This window comes from Saccostrea echinata, unplaced genomic scaffold (assembly GCF_033153115.1).
Source record: "Saccostrea echinata isolate AGI-Se365-2 ecotype Australia unplaced genomic scaffold, CSIRO_AGI_Sech_v1 ptg000054l, whole genome shotgun sequence".
Taxonomy (NCBI): domain Eukaryota; kingdom Metazoa; phylum Mollusca; class Bivalvia; order Ostreida; family Ostreidae; genus Saccostrea; species Saccostrea echinata.
Window position 1 is genome coordinate 462501 of NW_026889803.1, and position 21409 is coordinate 483909.

The window sequence follows — 21409 nt, forward strand, 5'->3', positions numbered from 1 at the left end:
TAATTGTGACAAAAATAATAAATATAATTATGATACAATAGCATAAATGAGGGGCATATACATATGTACATAGTATAGCAATAAACATACAATGAAAGAAGAAAAGAAGAAAAAAAAATGGTATGATAACATTTAAATTATGGAGGGCAGACGGTGTCGTTTATTTTAGATATAAATATACAAAGGTTTTTTAAAGTTTTTAAGTTTGTCGTTGACATAATTTCAGAAAACTTAAGTGTATTCGGCGTTTTACAAAATCTGGGATGTAAAAGATTCTTTCTGATGCTGTTCAATGTTTTACATTCTAGGATGAAATGATATTCGTCTGCTATTTGCCCTGTATTACACAATTTACAAACTCTTTCATCCAGTGGAATATTTAACCATCTACCAGTTTCAATTGGGAGGTGGTGGTTTGAAGTTCTAAATTTTATTAGTATTTTTTGGAGTTTACTAGGTAAAATACTTAGATATTTTTCAAATCCAAAATCACTCTTAAAAATTTTGTAAATTTGACCTTTTGATGAATTATTTATATCACTATGCCATTTTTGAATAAATTGGTCGCTTAATCTTTGCTTCACTGCTGCAAGTACCCAATTCCTGTCAATGGGACTTTGTTCATACCAAATGTTGGAGAACCCACAAGAGGTTAAAATTTTATAAATGAAATCTACCCATAGGTTTTTTGGACCTCCTTGAAAATATTGAGAACATAGATATTTATACAAAACACAAACTATTTTGTTTTCTAAAGAATTCGGGGTAATTAATTTTAACCAGTAGGAGATCATTCTTGTATAAATATTAATATACAATGGGAATCGCCCAGTCTCCCCATACACCATATACGAGGGCGTACTACTCTTTAAATGGAAAATATGTTTTAAAAATTTTAAATGTACACGTTCAATGATGTCGAGATTTTCATAACCCCAAATTTCACAGCCATAAGTCAAAATTGGAACAACAACTTTATCAAAAAGATCTAACTGACATTCAATTGGTAAGTTAAATTGTCTTATCTTCCTTATAACACCATACATTGCTTTCTGTGCTTGTTCACATAAATGTTTTTTGGCCTTACAAAATGAACCTGAGCGTGAATATATTATCCCAAGATACTTGAATTCTTTTACATTTTCAATTGCATTATTATTATAATAAAATACCTTTTTTGACATTGGTCCTTTAGAAAACACTAGAATTTCTGTCTTTCTAACATTAACATTAAGTTTCCATTGTGAACAATACAAATAAAAATCATCCAAAGCCTTTTGCAGATCTACGTCTGTTTCAGCCAAGATAACAGTATCGTCTGCATATAACAAAATGAAAAGCTTAAGATACACATATAATTCTTCTTCAATAGCGTCAGTTATGCTTTGTAAACCAATAATATTTCTGTCCGAGAGAAACTCTTCCAGGTCATTAATATATAAGGAAAATAAAAAAGGCGATAGATTTTCACCTTGGCGAACACCAACATTACAGTTAAAATAATCTGTGATTGTGCCATTCAGATTTATCATAGATTTAATTCCTATATACATATTTTTGATGTAGTTAAAACATTTTCCACTAACCCCACTCTTAAATAGCTTATGCCACAATCCAGATCTCCAAACCGTATCAAAGGCTTGTTTAAAGTCAATGAAAGCGCAGAAAAGTTTTTTCTTTCTTTGAAAAAAAATCTGACATAAAAACTGTAAGGTAACTATATGATCTAAAGTTGAGTACCCTTTTCTAAACCCTGTTTGACTCTCATTAATTAAATTTACTTCTTCAGCAAATGTTTCCAAACGTGTGCATAAAATACTTGTAAATAATTTTCCTAAGCAGCTCAATAATGTTATGGGTCGATAATTTTCTGGTTGTGTTAGATCACCTTTATTTTTATAAATAGGTTTAACAATGCCAATTAACCATTCATCCGGGACGGTACCTGAATCAAATATTAAATTGAACAGTTTTCTATATACGGGTAAAAATACAGTAATTGTTGAAGTAATATGTTCATTAAACACTTTGTCAAAACCACATGCTTTGTTATTTTTAAGCTTTTTGACACTGTTCAGTATTTCTTCATCACTGATAGCACAGTTTAGGATATCAACTGAAAAATCATTTGAAAAATTCGCTACATCTTCCTGTTCATCTAAGTTATCAGGAACAACATTACAATTTTTATCTTCATTCATATCTTTCAAAAAATTATACATGTCATTTATATCAACAGCACATTTCTTATTTTTATCGGATGCATTCAAAATTTTCCAATAATCTTTGGGATTTGTAGAATGCAAATCTTTGAGTTTTTTGGCAATATTCTTTCTATTATTTTTTATGCTCTCATCCATTGTTTTCTTATATATTTTACTCATAGCATTCAAATTACGCTTGTTTTCGGTCGATTTATTTCGATTATACATACGTTTAGCGAGATGAAACTTTTTTCTAGCGTTTCTACAGTCCCGATTAAACCATTGCTTATTACAATTATTTTCAACCCCAGCCCTTCTATCTTTATGGTACCCATATGTTTCTTTTGCTGCACTAAAGAACACGTCACATATATCGCGTGTTACAAGATTGATATTTTCCTTTGTTACATGAGTATTATCACCGCCTAAATCATCAAGTTTACTTTCAATGTTATTTACAGCAAGTGTTTCAATATTACCACAGAACTCCACTGATTTGTTAGGACACCATAATTTTACACCTGAGTGATTTACACCTGTGTCGTTTGAAATAACAGTCTTACAACTAGATAAAGATACTGATAAGGCATTATGTACATCAGAATATAGGTTACAAAATTCGACAACATCAAAATCACTAAACAAATCAAAAATATGCACACTGGCTAAAACATAATCTACAGTGCTGCTATTTTTACAAGTTAAATCTCCCTTAAGTTTGTCGTTGCCTACACGACTATTTACAATATACATTTCATTATTCCTACAAAAATCAATCAATTTATGCCCATAGTTATTTACCGTGGTGTCTTTAACAGTTCTTTCTAATGGTATATTACATTTTTCAAATATCGTGGATCTTGTTAAAATATCAGTATACATGTTTTCATTACAATTGTTTTGGTTCAATACAAATTCATCAGCTGTGAAAAAATCATTCATATTGCCTACTCTGGCATTAAAGTCACCAAGCATACAAAAATAATTTGAATCTTTGTTAAAGTTGAGGAACTCTTGTTCAATTTCTATGAAACGATCAGGGGAAGAATATCTACTTCCTTCTGGAGGTATATAGACAACTCCGCAAATTATATCTTTGGTAGTATTAAATAAAATTTTGTTTATCTTGAACCACATAACATATTTACAATCTGTATTTATCATGCTAACATATTTCACAACAGTATCTTTAATAGCTACAATAATCCCCCCAGATCGGGTATTGGAAAGTTTACGTCTATTTTTCATATAAGTAACAAATCCAGGTATTTGTATTTTATCAGAATTATCAGTTTTAGTTTCTGTTAATCCAATTATATCATATTTTGAGATGAAATCAACAAATTCCCTATAATTCAACCCAAGATATAATCATTTAATCTGAAATTGAGCCCTTTACAAAATTAATTACAGTGGACATTCATTTGAATGATCAATTAAAGGATGACTGCACTTAAGGACATGCGAAATTTGCGTCAAAATAAACTTTCAAAACAAGCATTTTTCTTTTCATTGCAAGAATGGTCAACATCCAACCTACAACTTTATGTAATTACGTTTAATAAAAGTGTGTATTTACGAAGTTCGAATCTGTTTTCAAAGGCAGGGGTCATCACTATTTCTTGAATCTCCGTTCGATAATGAGGACGCCCACTTTTTTACTGGCATCATACATAGTCAGCGCATGTTTGTCTATTGTTCTACGTTTAACAGTAGTTGTATATTTACATAAATAATAATGTGTCAAGAGGAGATTAATAGACAAACATGCGCTCATGGTTAAAAAGAGAAAATACTGCTTCTTCGTACATTCGCTCTCTGTGTTGTAACCAAGGGTTGTGACATGTTGAATATTATAATTCACCACGTGATTTCGTACCTCAGGTAACTTTGTGAATACTTAATTCCGTCACGTGACTTGTAAAGTAGCATGTGTTGTGCTAACTAGGACATTGTGTTCGAATAGTTAAGTCATCTGGCATTGATATAAAATCTGCTTTAATTACATTGACGTGCTGCTATTGTTAATTTCGTTTTGAAACATTTGTCGGTAGTGTATTTGTGCCATACAGAATGGAGAGGGAGATTGGAAAGAGTGATCGCGTTCTTTTTTTCAAACAAGTCATTGTTATTTATCAAGTCTAAATTTAGACCCATTCTTACAATGTTAGTTCCACCTCTCATGCATAGCGTATGTTCAATCAAGGGCAGGTAAGTGTAAATTCTCTATATTTGGATAGCAGTAAGGACAAAAAACATTGAATCATTTTATTGTATTACAGTCTAAAATCATTTTAAGATTAAAATTTGGTTCCAAATTGACAGGATTCTTTCATAAACATACAAAAGTGAAACAAGGTTTAGATATAAAAGCAACAGAAGCAACCGAAAAAGACCCAAAAACCGGCGTTAAGTGCAGTCATCCTTTGTTTTGATAAGTATACTCTTCACGTCTTTTAGACATTCTAAGAGGGTTTTCATTTTGTTGTCTTCGATTCTAGACCCGATCGTATTGAAGAAATAAAAACTACGAAAGTGCGTTTTGTATTACACAAAAAACATTATTGTACAATTCTTTAACACCTTACTCAAAACAAAATCCATGTAATTTAGTAATTCTATAAGATAAGAAAGAAGTGAAAGAAATCAGGCGATCGAAATTGATCGCTAGTAAATTAAAGAGGGATAATTCCAGCGCTGCTCTAATCAATCAAATTTAATAATCACAGCACTTCTTTTTATGAAATCTGAAAAACCCCGAATATTCGAATCTTAAATTCACATTCGAATATCAACTCATCGAATGAATATTCGAATGTTCGAATATTCGTTGCCATCCCTAGTATTGAGGATGTCAGAATAAATGTATTTCTTACTAAAGCTTTTTTTCTTTTAATTTTACTTTTACCGACCTACCGATCCTATTTGAGGGGAGGGGGTGTAATAATTTTTAATGATTAGGAAATATTAAGATGTAGATTTTGCTTTGCTTTTAAATGGTAAATTTTAAAAAATGACCAAATTCATATTTATCAACCTGCACTAAAAATGCAGGCAATGGGAATAAATTTCTAGTTATCAGTATATGTCTTTGGATAGTGTCTAAACACCTACCATATATCTCATTGATATCTCAATTCACAAAAACGTTACACCCAAAAATGAAGCTAAAAAGTCAGGAGTGCAACACCTTTTTGTGACATTTTGAAAATTCACTATTTATTGAAGATCTGTGAAATAAATAATAATGGTTTATGTTGGAAATAAAGACTTTTGTGATAATATTCAAAGTATTGGGCTTTACTTGTAGACTGTAGCAACTTTTGTTTGACAAGTTGTGGTCATGGCTGATGTTGAAAAAAATGTAATACCATGTCAGGAGTGCAACAGAAAAAATGTAGTATTGCCAAGAAATCTGCGATTTTAAAAATCTGAATGACAATTAAGTCCAAAAAGAATTTTCAAAGTATAAAACAATATCTGATATACAGATGTTATATAAATCACACGCATCATTAATGAGAGTCAAGTATCTGTGCATTTCCAATAATGTCAGGAGTGCAACATTTGATGTTTTGAACCCCAGCATGAAGACACTTTTATCAGTATTTGAAAATAAAGATACAAAGAACATTTTTTGTTAAAAATATTTATCAATTAAAGGATCTGTCTGTGTTTCAGATCTACATTTCTATGGTCAGGAGTGCAACAGATTTTTTCAAAGATTCAAGTTACATGATGAGAATACTTCTAGTCATGCTAAGATATATTCTTTAATTTATAATGATCTATTTGAATAATTTAGTACTAAATTGTTGAAATTTTTGTCATTAAAATCCTTCTCTTTTTCAGTTTTATAAATTCAGGTGTGTTTTTATCTTTTCTTTGATTTTTTTTATGAATGTAAAATATAAACACACTGAAAAATTGTTATAAAATTCAAGTAATTCAACCTCAACTTCAGTGAAACAACAGAACATGTAATGATGTAATATTCGCTTTACAATTCTACTTTAAAGATTCCCATGCTCTTGGTCAGGAGTGGAACAAATATGTTAGAATTAATGCTGACCAAATATGAATAAATATGAAGAAAAAGTTAATGAGTAGAATGTTTCTGGTTGACTTCAATTGCTTACAGTGTTTGTTCTGTGATAAAAAAAATATATACTATAAAATATGGTCTATCTTTTAAATATATATTTTAGCTAGTTTTTTTTGACATAAATAGGGAATAATTCAAGATATAAAGCCAAGTTTAAATACTTTCCTGTGTCTTAATCATGAAGTATTGGACAATAAATATTGCACAATATTGTTACCGCCTGATGTTGCCAACACGTTATGAATTTTTTTGTTCTATGGTTTTGATTTTTAATTTTACTGCAGTCAGGAGTGCAACAAAACTGTTTTATAATTATTGATGATCTTCAGCTATCTTTAATAAAAATACATTGAAAAAATGTTTGATACTATTTGATGTTCAAAACATTATGTCTATCAACTGATTACAGACTTTTTACAGTCAATTCAGAGAATAGTTTTCATCACTTAACACATATTTTAAATGCAGTGTAAATATATTACACATTGCAAATAATCTTGTTTTGAAGTCTTGGAAATATGAAAAACTTACCGTAAATGATAAAAAAAATATCAAAATGACAAACTGATTTACAAACTAACAATGGGTTATTGTGTGTTATAATTTTTAAAACAATGTTAAATAAAATACCTATCAGACGTCAGGAGTGCAACACAATAACGTAACACAGGGTCACTTCAAAATCTTATATTTTTTCTAAGAAAACTTGTATATCAAAATTCCTTTTTAGCTTAGATTTAAACAATTGACTTAAATGGATCAAAAAGTGATTTTGGGGGTAATTTTAATGTTACATATTTCTTTCATATAAAAACTTTTCAAACCAGACTTGAAAAATAATGTTAAATAACAATAAAAAATCAAATGTTTTTCCACATATAAAAGAGAAGAAACTCAGTCAAGGTTTAGATCTAATCCTTTATATCCCTGATACCATTTTGAAGCATAAAAACCATAATTTATTTTGACTATGTACGCAGGTATGTTAAGGCAGTACCCAGTTCATATTTCGGCGAATTTAGACTTTTTTCGTAAAATGTAACATTGATAAATCGGAAAAGCCATAGATAAAACATTTACTATTATTATCCAATGTATAGACGTCTTTGAGTCTTAAGCTAAAAGAAGCACTCCACTACGACGTCATCACGTGACGTCTATAAATAGAAAAATTGCCTTAATGAAAAACTGAAAAGTTCAACACTACCCCGGGGATAATTCATTTCTTTATGTGAAAATAATTATGTAAAAACATCACTGGGTCATAAAAAGTGCTGCTAGAATCCTATTCTCCCTACACAGAAAAAATTATTCCAAAGTTTCACATGAAACCTTACCAAAATTATTACATTTTGTACAAATGATCAAGGAATTGTCATTAATTCATGTTAATCACACGATTCTAGCAGCACTTTCCAAGTACTATAGAATACAAGCTTTCGATACAAACAAAAATTATGTCTCAAAGTGTGCGGCGTAGTGTTGAACTTTTGCAACTTTGTTGTTATAGAACGACAGAGGAAAGGCTGATCGGGATTTCAAAGCACTGCCTGTGTTCATTATAAGAAAACATGATAAGAAAATAATTCCTTATGAATCACACATGACATTCACGGTATATGCTTTAAAACACCTATTTTATATATTTGTTTACATGAATTCTCGTCACGTTTAATTTTCACTCGGCAAATATTTGATCAATAGTTATGACGTCATGGGTTTGGTATTTAACCTCCGTGATAAATACTTAGCTATTATACCACCCAAAAACGACAAGATTTTGTTTATATTATGTTTTTGAATGATTTCTTTCATTTCTTGGACCTGAAATAAAACTTTAAATATAGATATTAAGAAATCATTATTTCTATACTTCATGTCATACAGCTTACTATGACGTCATATTGTAGAGGCAAGTAGGATATCTCTGGGTGTAGCCTTAACCCACCCGCGCATTTTATGAAGTCTTTTAGGGTGTAGTGATGTTTCCTTTTTTCAAATAAAGTTTTACTAATAAAAATCCTGAAACTTTTTTATGCAATTGTCTATTCTATTGCAACTTCAGGAAATTTAACTAGAATGTATGTACAATGAAATATATGGAGATATATGAATGAAATATGAAATATATGGAAATATACAATATAATGATATAAGTGAAAAATATGTTATGGGTAGTTGAATTTTATCAAAAAATTTCAATTTGGTGGTCATTATTTTTGAATTCATCCTAAACAGGTATAAAAACCTTGAAAATAGGGTCAATTGAAATTTATAGTCATAATGTGAATTCGCAAAACAAACATGTAACTACTTTGATAGAAATCGCAAAAAATGCACCCGCAGAAAAAAACCCAGTAATACTGTATTTCTTAGTCAAGCAAACAATGTCGTAGCTGTATCTTTTCTGGTTTGACTTTTAAACTACTAGTATTTCTTTGTGTCCTCATTTTGTTATAATCAAGTCAGATTTCGTTATTTATATTCTAAAATTAAGTTTCGATAAGGAAGTGGGATATAGGCCTAAGACAGTGAAGGTGAAAAACAATTACAATGTTAAATTACAATTTCTTTAAAATATGCTCACCTTTGGCAAGTTTAAGCCAGGAAGAGCAATGCTAACTGTGAGGTACAATGGAAATTTTATTAAATATAAATGTTTAATTCTTTGCTTAAGAACAGATACACATTTTCAGCAAAATTATGAAAATAACAACACAAGCCATATTTCTATAAGTAAACTAAATATGTTTAGCCGCGTAGATTTAAATTCATTCAAAATTTCACAATAATTTCCTATAAAGTAATAAAAAATTGTAAGGATGACAGCAAACAAGCAGAATCTTAAAGAACATAAAATGTTTACAATTTCTAAATAATTTTATTAGAAATTTGATATTGCATCATTTACAACTAAAATAAGTTTTAAAAAATACATCAATCCAGTCATGCACTTTTTGTTTGAATAATCTCTCCTTCAGCAGCTTTGCGTGTGCTCCCAGGTTATCACCTCATATACACCAAGACACTTATTCCTAAATAAAGTGTTATAAAAATATTAATAAATGCTTTTATATGACTTTTTGAAATTTGCTTAGATTAATGACAAAACTTTTTCACAAGGCAAACAATGACATTTTGAAATATATTTTAGTTAAAGATAAATCTTTATCTGAAAACAAAATACAACTCTGATTTCCCTAAGCGTTAATTAAAAATATTGATGTATAACACTATTTTCAGGCATGTATTTTTACCTTTACTCCCTCTGTATGATTCTTTTCTGAATAACATGTACTCATTACTCTGATGAGTCAGTAATTGTTGGCTTAAGGAAATAAAGAAACTTGAACCTTTTCTTTAAAACAGAATGTCCATGTTTTTTTTTTGTTTTTTTTTTATATTTAAAGCTTTATCAAATGTACCTGTTATGTATAAATCCAAATAATATTTGTCTATTTAATTCCTTGTATTTTATTCTTTCAAGCAAGTGGTTATAAATCGTAGAATCAAAACAGACAGGGACACATGTTTTCTATTTATAACAATATCTACTTTCGTTTTGTCGAGTGAGATATTACTAGTAGAAAAGGTTAAAAATATCTTAGAATGATTTAAAGTATATTTAATCAACATAAACATTTTACAAGAATAAATTAGGTAACATTTTATTCATAAATTTTAATAAATTGAAATAAGAAAGAATTCTATTCTTTGTTTATCTTATCAAATCATTCCATAATTTTCATAAGTTCTAAATCCATGTGTTAGTTTGAGTGCTCCAGTCAAACTATATATTAAATCAAGAATGTATTAAATCTGAAGGTAAAAGGGGCGGGTTTCGGCTCGAGAAAATCTGGGTTATTCTATCTTCCCAGTCACTCTTATCATTGACCTTCACTTTTCTTGGAACCAATTTATTTCTTTTTATAATCAGTAATCATTATTATCATTATTTAATTATTTTTTTAATATTTTTTATTTTTCTTCATATTTATTCTTATAAATGCCCGTGTTTGCTCCCTAATTGTTTCAAATGATTTTTGAGCTTGACTGTTCGTTATCTCCATATTTCATTATTTTTATTTAATTTTAATTCTCAACAAATCAGTCTGTTCCGTAAACTTAAATCTTCCGACAAAGGAATTGACGCTGTAAACATAAATAATATTCTTGATCACTAAAACGTCCAGTCTTGTGTTCCACCATATTTCAAGTTGAAGTCCACATCTTGTATTTCTTACAAAAATCCATTCGTTATTGCTTCCAAACAAAAAACCTGAGCATGCATGCAGTGCCTAGATATCGATCATTAACCCCCTTACGCGTTTCCCTACAACTATAGTCCTACAGGGCATGCCATTACTAGTGACGTGAATATAGTTAGCAATAAAGACCTTAAATCACTTATTTTGAAAGAACAAAATTTAGGGAACCACGATTTTCTGACTGGCGACGAAATTTCATAAATATTATGGTTTCTGTCGAAGATTATGCCAGAAGATGGACCAATTATAAAAAAGAAGTCATTAAAACTTTGTCAGTATAAGGTATAAAGTGGATTTTGAAATCTCGTATCAAACAGTTGAGGAGCAATATGAAACCCGTATATCTTTCTGTCTTCAATAATTCAGAAGAAATAAAAGATATAGATCGATTACGCGATCAATACTTACTGGTCCCAGCTGACTTAAACAGATAACAACACATTCATTACTTGCAAGACGCGTTTAATGACAATTGCAATTTAGAGTTGCTTGGATTTAATTAGCAAGTCGTAATCCAGCTTATATTCATAGCTGTTCTCTTTCTAAGGAGGAAATTATTTAAAATCATGTCAGTTTTAATAACCAAATTGAATGTGAATTACCATATACTGGATTCCTAAACTTCATAAAAATCCTTTCAATGATACTAAGCTGGTTCCAATAAATATTCTACCAAGCCTGTTTATACGTCTTGCATCATGTCTTGATTTGGCTCTTTATATTTAAACAGAATACAAATCAACTCAGCTTCGATTTTGAATTGTGGTCATTGTCAATTATTTTTTATTAAATAAATTTCCAAACAGTGTTTTAACGATTTCCTTTCTGTCACAAAAAAGCAAAAATAAAACTGCGTTGATAATTTAGCGGAAGTAATTTTTTGTTTTTTTTAGACTGAGATATTTATATATAATAAGTACATTTTATAAAGCTTTAAAATATAAAAAAAGAAAAGAAAAGGACATTCGATTTTAAAAAAGTTTCAAGTTTTTTTTAAAATTTCCTTAAGCCAAGTGGCTCATCAGAGTAATGAGTACATTTTATTAAGAAAAAAAATCATACATAGAGAGTAAACGTAAAAGTACATGCATGAAAATAACGTTATACATCAATATTTTTTTTTTATTTTAGGGAAATCAGAATTGTATTTTGTTTTCAGTCATTTACCGTAGATCTCTATTATTCTTCACAAAATACGTGGAATATATTGAAATTGTCTTTTTTCAATTAATTGCTTAATTAAAAAAAAGCGAAAAAGAGAGAAAAAAAATCTTTTATGTGTACTGTAAATGACAAAATTTTTTGTGACAGCTTTCTTTTGCAAGATCTATTAGCAAGAAAAAAAAATTATTACTTTAATATTTTGTTGCAATAATGATTGTGAATAAAGATTATATTATAAAACCAGTCATGAGATGATATCTATATTTTTCATAGATGCTTTAAGAAATATGCAGTAATTTCAGGAGGAACATTCTTTATTTTAATAAGTATCATCTTTCAAATCAAAAATTCAGATTATAATGACCTTGTTAGCAAATACATGCATAACCTATCATTCTTTCTTATTTTGACTGAAGTGTTTCATACCAATTGTTAGAACTTTATTTTATACTAAATTTGACTACAGAATCTTCCGTCCATTTGATCAATACATAGGGCTCATGGCGGGTGTGAGAGGTCAACAGGGGATGCTTACTCCTCCTAGGAACCTGATCCCAACTCTGGAATTTCCGAGGGTCCGTGTTTTATGCCTGTTAACAGAATTGTATTCTTTGTAATATTGTTCGAAATATAGATATCGGCGTTTGATTTTGTTTTATTTGTGTTGTTGGTTGATATAAAAAATCTAAAATCTAAATTCGACAACGGAAGTTTGAAGTAAATTAACAGAATTATTACAACCTGAAACATGAAACTACAATGAAGCATTCAATTTAGAATATATTTCATTTTTATGAAGCATATATTTAAATAAATCGGTTACAAATACATAAAAAAAAAAAATCAAAAGTAACGTGTCCAATTTTCAGTTTTTCAACTTTACGATAAATAGACTATTCTTTAATATTCAGTCTCTCTGCCAGTCCTTTCAAATTCACCAGTTTTTTTTTTCTCAAATCAAAAGGTTTTGACGTTTTGCTGTAGAATGCTACTTTTGTCCCAATATTTTTTCTTTCCAGAAGGAAAAGGTAGCCGTAAATATAATCATTTGTGTTACACACTGTGAAATATTCCTTTGGATATTATTCATTACTGGGTAAAATAAGAGCATTCTACAAATCCAGTATCTTAGAGGAATATGGAATTTGTTTAATAACTGGTCGTGTGTGTGTTTCATGTCCATTGCTTTACATTTTTCTAATCATCATATGTAAGCAATGCTTTTGGATCAAACAATTACAACATAGACTCATGATTGTATTACGACTGTTTTAGACCACATAGACTGAAAAGCAATATTTTATTTCATATCTCAGATTCATACATATTTTCCACAACCTATGTGTGTAATCCAGGTTCAACATGATTGTTGCTCTAAACAATATGATCTTTAGTGCAGAAAATAAGCATTATGGAACTGGTAAATCATTAATTTCATAGAATCTAGTCTGAAACAAATATACATATGGATCATATGGACCTCCAATAACATCAGAGATGGGATCAGGTGCCACGGAGGAGTAAGCATCCCCTGCCAACCGGTCACACCCACAATGTGCTCCTTATGATGGGAAAAAAGGGAAAATTCGTCGAAAATGTAGTGTGTAAATAATGGCCTAACAATTAGCATGAAAAAAGTCAGTCAGCATATGACTTAATGATAGATTGTATTTGCTGACAAAGTCATTGTATCGACCACAGAACTTACGAAACGATGACTTTCAACGAGACTGTTGATATTCTTGTTTCATCAATTTGTTTGTCAATAACTAACTTTGTTTTAGAAATTGTCCATACTGTAAGCTCCCCACGGATGGCCTTTCATAAATGGGTTACAAAATATAACATTATACTGTACACACACAAGTACGGTGGTACTTCAGTCTTGGTTAACTTCAGTATTGTAAACAGAACGAGAGTTTCTCAAAGGTAACAATAATAATTTATTTATAAGCACATTTCAGCAATAACAACATCAGGTATAAAACATGAGTTTGGTCGGTGGTGTCTACCGTACAGGTCTATGGTAAAAAGGGGGCGGGGCACCAAGGTGACCGTCAACTCAAATATTAAATAGTAATTAATAATAATGTTTTCAAATAATTAATAGGTGTCCAGTGTGTTGGGAGATAATTGTCTTAATTCTCACCTAATATTGGTTGATGGAAAGCTCGAATTTGAATTTAGCGCTAAGAGAACTTAGACAAGATTATCTGCCATTATTGGCTGATCGACTCATATATATAGACTTTTTGAGATACCACGTGATAGGGCTTAACCAATGAAATAACTGTACGGTGACACTCGACCAGTCGTGGCAATGTACGGCACCGCACAACATGAGATTTGCCGTACAGTGCCAAACAAGTTTGCCGTACACAAAGAATAAATAATTAAAAACAAGCTGTGATTTAACAAATACACATGGATTAAATTAATATGACTATGCTGGATGTTGTCCTAATCTGTAAATAAATATTCAGTTCCTAGAAATATGTATAATTGTCATAAAAACATTGAATCGTATAGCAGACGATGTCAACTAAGTACTTTCAAATACGAGTACAATGAAAAGCTATTAAATGTACAAATGACTGCCTGATTATAATAAACAGTTTGTAACAATTATTCTAGCAATAATTTGAGTTATTTCAAATAATAAACAATCAATAAAATCACAGAGATACAAAATGCGAAACTCTGGCTAGTATGTACGTCACATCAACAAAGATGGCAGCGGGTTGCATACAAGAGTATCCAGAACAAATAAATTGCGCTATTACAGTTCTTTAAGATTATAACATCTCACCCCCAGTTCATGAATAATGACAAGAAAACATGTAGTTTTAAAAGGTATGTGACCGAATTCATGAGATACAGAATTAGATTAGAAAATAGATTATTCACATATCAGCATGTGCTATAAATAGAATAAATACATAACATGTTTTTAAAAACAGAAACTGTCTTACAAACAATTGAAATAATGTTTCTGCAAAGATGCAATCATAAAATACACAATAGAATACAGTACAATGGCATAGCTAAATGTCGTCAAAATTATATATATTACATTACATTAGGTCTTACAATACGTAGAGCATGCTCTTGCGTATCGAATCAACTGAGAGATATAAACCCCGTATGCAGGTGATGAAGGCATTTTACTGCATAGGTAAGAGAAGTTGACGATTGAAAAGTAAGTAATGTTTATCATAAAGATTTTTTGTTAGATTACCATTTTCATTTTAAGCCCACTGGGATATATCAAGTTGACAATGGAAATAACTATTGTTAATTGACAATTAGTTGTCGATATATCTAAATGTCGAGTTGTGTAAGGCCATCAAAAAAAGTTTGGTTACCCTCTCCCGACCGACTGGTTCAATTTACAACCGACTTTGCAACCAATCAAAGCTCGAGTTACAAGCTACATAGGAGATAATGATTTTTATTCATCGATACTCTGTTACTTTGGAACAATTTTCCCAACTTTTTTCCAAGAGGTAAATGGCTGGTACCCTATGTAGGATATCAATATTTACCCCTTTATCCAATATAGTTTTTCCAATGTCAAAAAAAATTATAAGTGTATGAAGGGTCCAAACATATCATCTTTATTTTAATTACTTCCTCGTGTCCCTAATAAATTCCTTAGGAACGAAATGCATTTTAATATGAATCTGTGAAATGCAAATCTGACCTTACAAGTTAAAAGTTCGTAGAAAATTAATAGATTTAATTTCTTTTACCATTTAGAGATATTGTAATAATAAAAGAAAAGGCGATAATTTCACAGTTCCGCAAATCAAACATTGATGCAAATAAATGTTGAAGACACACTTTATTGAAATTGTATCTTTATTCTTGTTATTCAAGACACTACAGAATTTAGCACATTCAATCCTGACACAAAAGCATCAGATATGTTTGAGGTTGTACAGGCATTTTTTTTTTTTTGGATATTTAAAGAAAACACTAAATGTATTTAAAGTATGTTATATCATGTTGCTTAAGCTTAGTTTGTAAAAGAAAATAATGAATGTAATATCTCTGATCACTACCGTATAATTTCAAAGAATTTTTAATAATATTTCAAATACTATCCCGTTTCTTCTTTTCTTTTTTAAAATACACATAAATGATTACATTCTTTCCGGATGCTCAAGACAGATTCTTATCGACACTTATTAAAAATAAAAAAAAGGATTTTTAGAATAATAGACATGTGTTAATTTGAATCAAATGCAATTATAGTCTTAGATCATGTGCGTGAAAGATATCCTAAAAGGGATTAGCTGCATGGTTCATTTTAGTGTCTTCCATTTCTGTATATCAAATTGTTTTGATAGAATATGTTTAATAGGTAAGAAATACAAATAGAATTGAGATACTGTTATTAGTTTTCATATTTGTAAATTAACAAATTCTTCAAGCGAAATAATTCAGAAAGAGTTGCACAAAGTTTTAAAAGTAAATGTTGATCAGTGTTTATTTTTCAGAAATTAAAAAGAGACTTGTAAGTCATCTATATAAGGTAAAATCATTTGTACATTAAAATTCATCAAAAATATTTTTGAAAAGATTTGTCAATATATTAACTTAGAACTTTTTAAAAATAAGTTTTGTAAAAAATGGATATATATTTACATATTAATCTCTGGTGTTTTAAGATTTCGTAAAAATAATTGAATTAAATCAAAAATTACAGCAGCCTTTTTGTTTGATTTTTTTATATTGTATTATGTACATTTAAATCGTAGATTTCTTAAATACCTCTTCGTTGCATTGGTCGATGAAATAGACTTGAAAAAATGTCTGATGCAATCACTGGAAATAATAGTCAACATAAGTCAATTCAATTTAACGAAATTATAACAGCAGAGTGGCGCAGTGGAAGCGTGCTGGGCCCATAACCCAGAGGTCCGTGGATCGAAACCACGCTCTGCTAAATTTTTTTTCTCTGTCACATTTACCAGGGTTGTCTATAATTTCGTGGATAATGACGTTTTTGTCAAAATGAATGGTGCTAGATATATGTAGCGTGTGTCCATGAACATGTGATAAAAATTCAAAATCCATATTTTTGACGTTATCATGAGATTAGCTTACGTCAGACTGGGAAATGCGACTTGCATATACAAAGTATTTACACCTATATAGTTCGTAAAAGAGTGTGCGTTGTTTTAATTTTTATATTTTTACTTTTTATGGACAACCCTCGTATCCACATTATCTGATGTGAAGTTTAGAATCAAAATAAGCAGATACCTCCCTCTTTCTTGCTTCTACCTGATAATATTTCGCAAATTTGTCCAGAAGCACCTTTCAACTGAATCATTGATATTCTACATAATGAATAAACAATGCACGAGAATTCCAAATCAAAATTATTTTGTTGAAATCTGAAGGAAGCAGTGTGTGATTTTTTTGTCTGTTTGTTATCTTGTTACAATGGCTTTCCTTTTCTGTTTTCTTTAATCATGAAGCGTAATATATTAATTTTTAATACTTTGTACAATTTTGTAACATCATTTTAAACCAAGGTGAGGTAGATAAATACTCATTTTATTGTGTTTTTCTTATTATCAAGCAACAGTGATTTTTATTCATCGACACTCCGTTGTTTTTTGACATTTCTCAACATTTTTTCCAAGACGTAAATGGCTGGTACCCTAGGTAGAAATTTAATATTGACACCTTCATCCAACATATTTTTTTTTTTCCAAAGTCCAAAAACATTTTTATAAGTGTATTGAGGGTCCTAAAATATCATCTTTATTTTAATTTCTCACATGTGACCAAAACAAATTTCTAACGAACGAAATGCATTTTAATATGATTTTGTGAAAACAAGTCTGACCTAACAATAAAAGTTAGAAGAAAATAGATATAATTTCTTATACCATTTAGTGAAATTGTCACACACCCGCAAATCACACAATGGTGCAAAGAAATGTTGAAGACACACTTTATTGAAATTGTATGTATATTCTTGTTATTTATATGACACTACAGAATTTAACATAACACATTCAATACTGAATTAAAAGCATCAAATACGTTTGAGGAAAGATGTATTTGTACGTGCATTTTGAGGGATATTCTTAATTTTTATTTTTAAAACAAATACATTATGACACTCTTTCCAGATACTTAAGACAGTTTCTTATCGACACTTATTAAAAATATGAAATATTTGTTTAGGATAATAGTGATGTGTTAATTTGAATCGAAAGGCAAAAATATGTGGAGGAAAGATATGTTTGTACAAGCATTTTGAGGGATTTTCTTTGTTCCTAGTTTTAAAAAAGATAAAAGATTGCATTTTTTCCGGATGCTTCAGACAGTTTCCTATTGACCCTCATTCAAAAAAAAAAAAATGAAATACTATTTTTAGATTAATAGAGATTTATTAATATGTATCAAATGCAATAACAGTCTTAGACCACATGAAACAAATACTGAAAGTGATTATATCCATGGTTGTTTTATTTAGTATGTACCACTTCTGTCTAGTATATCAAATGTTTTGATAAAATGTGTTTATTAAGTAAGAATTTCAAAGAGAATTGAGATCATTGGAAAAATAAGAACACTGATTAGTATTCATATTGGTAAATTATTCAATTTTACAAGCAAGATTAATTCAGAAAGAGTTGAACAAAGTTTTAAAAGTAAATAAAAGTAAATGTTGATCAGTGTTTATTTCTTAGAAATAAAAAAAGAGACTAAGTCACACATATTAGGTAGAATCATTTGTACATTAAAATTAAACAAAAGGTATTGTAAAGATTTGTCAAAATATTAACATCGAACTTGCATAAAAAATAAGTTTTGTAAAAAGGGGGGGGGGGGTATATATACATTTTAACCTTCGGTGGTTTAAGATTTCGTTAAAAATAAATGTATTAAATTCCAAAAATTACAGTAGCCTTTGTGTTTAATTTTTTTTATTGTATGATCTACATTTAAGGAAGCTCTAAACACTAACAAAAAGTGCTTTTTGGACTTGGAGAAAAATATATCATATAAAGATGTGCATATTGAGACTATTTAATTCATTTTCAACATAGGGTGCCCGCCTTATTTTTGCAAGAAAAATGTTCAAAGACAATGGACTATGCGTGAACAGAAATCACTGTTGTTTACCAACATTGGGGGAAATTAATGGAAATAATGAATTCAATTTATTCTTGGTCTAATATAATGCTACGAATATTTTAATCTATTACAAGTTGTGTAATTAACTATAAATAACCATTTTTTCTATCTTACTTCTAAGGGCAGATCACTCTAACTGTATAAAACTACCCTACAGTTAGAACTCTTTAGTGTGCAGTGTTTAGAGCTTCCTTAATCCTAGATTTCTTGAACATCTCTTCGGTGCGTTGATCGATTAAATAGGCTTGATAAAATGTCTGATGCAATATGCAATCACTGGAAATAATTAGTAAATATAAATCTATTCAATCCAAAAAATTATAATAGCAGAGTGGCGAAGTGGAGGCATGCTGGGCCCATAACCCAGAGGTCCGTGGATCGAAACCACGCTCTGCTAATTCTTTCCGCTTTCACATTTATTCACATAATCCTATGTATAGCTTAGAATTAAAATAAACAGATTTATAAATAGGCACCTCCCTCTTCTTTGCTTCTAGAAGCACCTTTCAACTAAATCATTGATATTCTACATAAATAACATACTAGGCACGAGAATTCCAAATCAAAATTATTTTGTTGAAATCTAAAGGTAGTAGGTTTTTTTTCTGTTGTTATCTTCACCCCTTTTCATAAATATTTAATGACATCAACTTTTCTTTTCCGTTTTTTTTTTAAATCATAACATATAACGCACATATGTATTTACCTTAAATCGTGATACTTTGAAAATTTGTTAACATTATATTAGACCAAGATATGAGGTTATTTGATAATTTATTATGTTTTCCCATTTTCAAGCTAAAGTGATTTTCGTTCATCAGTACTCCGTTGTATTTTAATATTTTCCCAACTTTTTTGTTTTCCAAGAGGTAAATGGCTGGTACCCTACTGAACATAATTATTTGCAAATTATATAAAATGGTTTTTTTCAAAGTCCACTACTTATTTTTATAAGTGTATGAAGGGTCCAAAAGTATCATTTTTATTTTAATTCCTCACGTGTGACCAAAAAGAAAAAAAGCAACTCCTAAATAACGAAATACATCTTAATTTGAATCTGTGAAATGCAAATCTGACCTCACAATAAAAGTTTGTAAAAAAAAGATTTAATTTCTTTAACCATTTTATGAAATTGAAATAATATAAGAAAAATCGATAATTTCAAAGTTCTGCAAATCACACAATGGTGCAAATAAATATTGAAGACACACATTATTGAAATTGTATGTATATTCTTGTTATTTATGACACTACAAAATTAAACATTAAATACTGAAATAAAAGCATCAAATATGTTTGAGGTTGTACAGACATTTTTAGGGATATTTAAAAACGCTAAATATATTTAAGGTATGTTATATCATGTTGCTTAATCTTAGTTTGTAGCACTTTTAAAAAAAGGAAAATAATGAATGTAATATCTCTGACCACTACTGCATAATTTCAAAGAATTTTTAATGATATTTCAAATACTTTTCCGTTTCTTCGTATCCTTTTTTTTAAAAACACATAATTGATTACATTTTTGTGTTGTCATGCTTAAGACAGATTCTTATCGACACTTATTAAAAATATGAAATAGTATTTTTAGAATAATAGACATGTTTTAATTTGAATCAAATGCAATAATAGACTTAGATTATATGCATGAAAGATACCCTGAAAGGGATTATCTGTATTGTTCATTTTAGTGTCTACCACTTCTGCATATCAATTTGTTTTGTTAGAATATGTTTAATAGGTAAGAAATACAAATAGAATTGAGATACTGTTATTAGTTTTCATATTTGTAAATTAACCAATTCTTCAAGCGAGATAATTCAGAAAGAGTTGCACAAAGTTTTAAAAGTAAATGTTGATCAGTGTTTATTTTTCAGAAATTAAAAAGAGACTTGTAAGTCATCTATATAAGGTAAAATCATTTGTACAATAAAATTCATCAAAAATATTTTTGAAAAGATTTGTCAATATATTAACTTAGAACTTTTTAAAAATAAGTTTTGTAAAAATGGATATATATTTACATATTAATCTCTGGTGTTTTAAGATTTCGTAAAAATAACTGAATTAAATAAAAAAAATTACAGCAGCCATTTTGTTTGACTTTTTTTTAATATTGTATTATGTACATTTAAATCGTAGATTTCTTAAATACCTCTTCGTTGCATTGGTCGATGAAATAGACTTGAAAAAATGTCTGATGCAATCACTGGAAATAATAGTCAACATAAGTCAATTCAATTAAAAGAAATTATAACAGCAGAGTGGCGCAGTGGAAGCGTGCTGGGCCCATAACCCAGAGGTCCGTGGATCGAAACCACGCTCTGCTATTTTTTTTCTCTGTCACATTTACCAGGGTTGTCCATAACGTTCGTGGATAATGACGTTTTTGTCAAAATGAATGGTGTTAGATGTATGTAGCGTGTGTCCATGAACATGTGATAAAAAAAATCAAATTCCATATTTTTGACGTTATCATGAGATTAGCTTACGTCAGACGGGGC

At 29.5% G+C, this 21409-nt stretch overlaps 1 protein-coding gene and 2 non-coding genes across 3 annotated transcripts in view; 2 read left to right on the forward strand and 1 right to left on the reverse strand.

The window, feature by feature from the left end:
• LOC133171812 (integrator complex subunit 2-like) overlaps positions 1-21409 on the reverse strand; it is a 275651-nt gene that overhangs the window by 42258 nt on the left and 211984 nt on the right. The gene's annotated exons all lie outside the window — the stretch shown is intronic.
• Positions 16621-16692, forward strand: Trnam-cau (transfer RNA methionine (anticodon CAU)). The gene has a single exon. It is a non-coding gene; the product is annotated as a tRNA-Met (tRNA).
• Positions 21164-21235, forward strand: Trnam-cau (transfer RNA methionine (anticodon CAU)). The gene has a single exon. It is a non-coding gene; the product is annotated as a tRNA-Met (tRNA).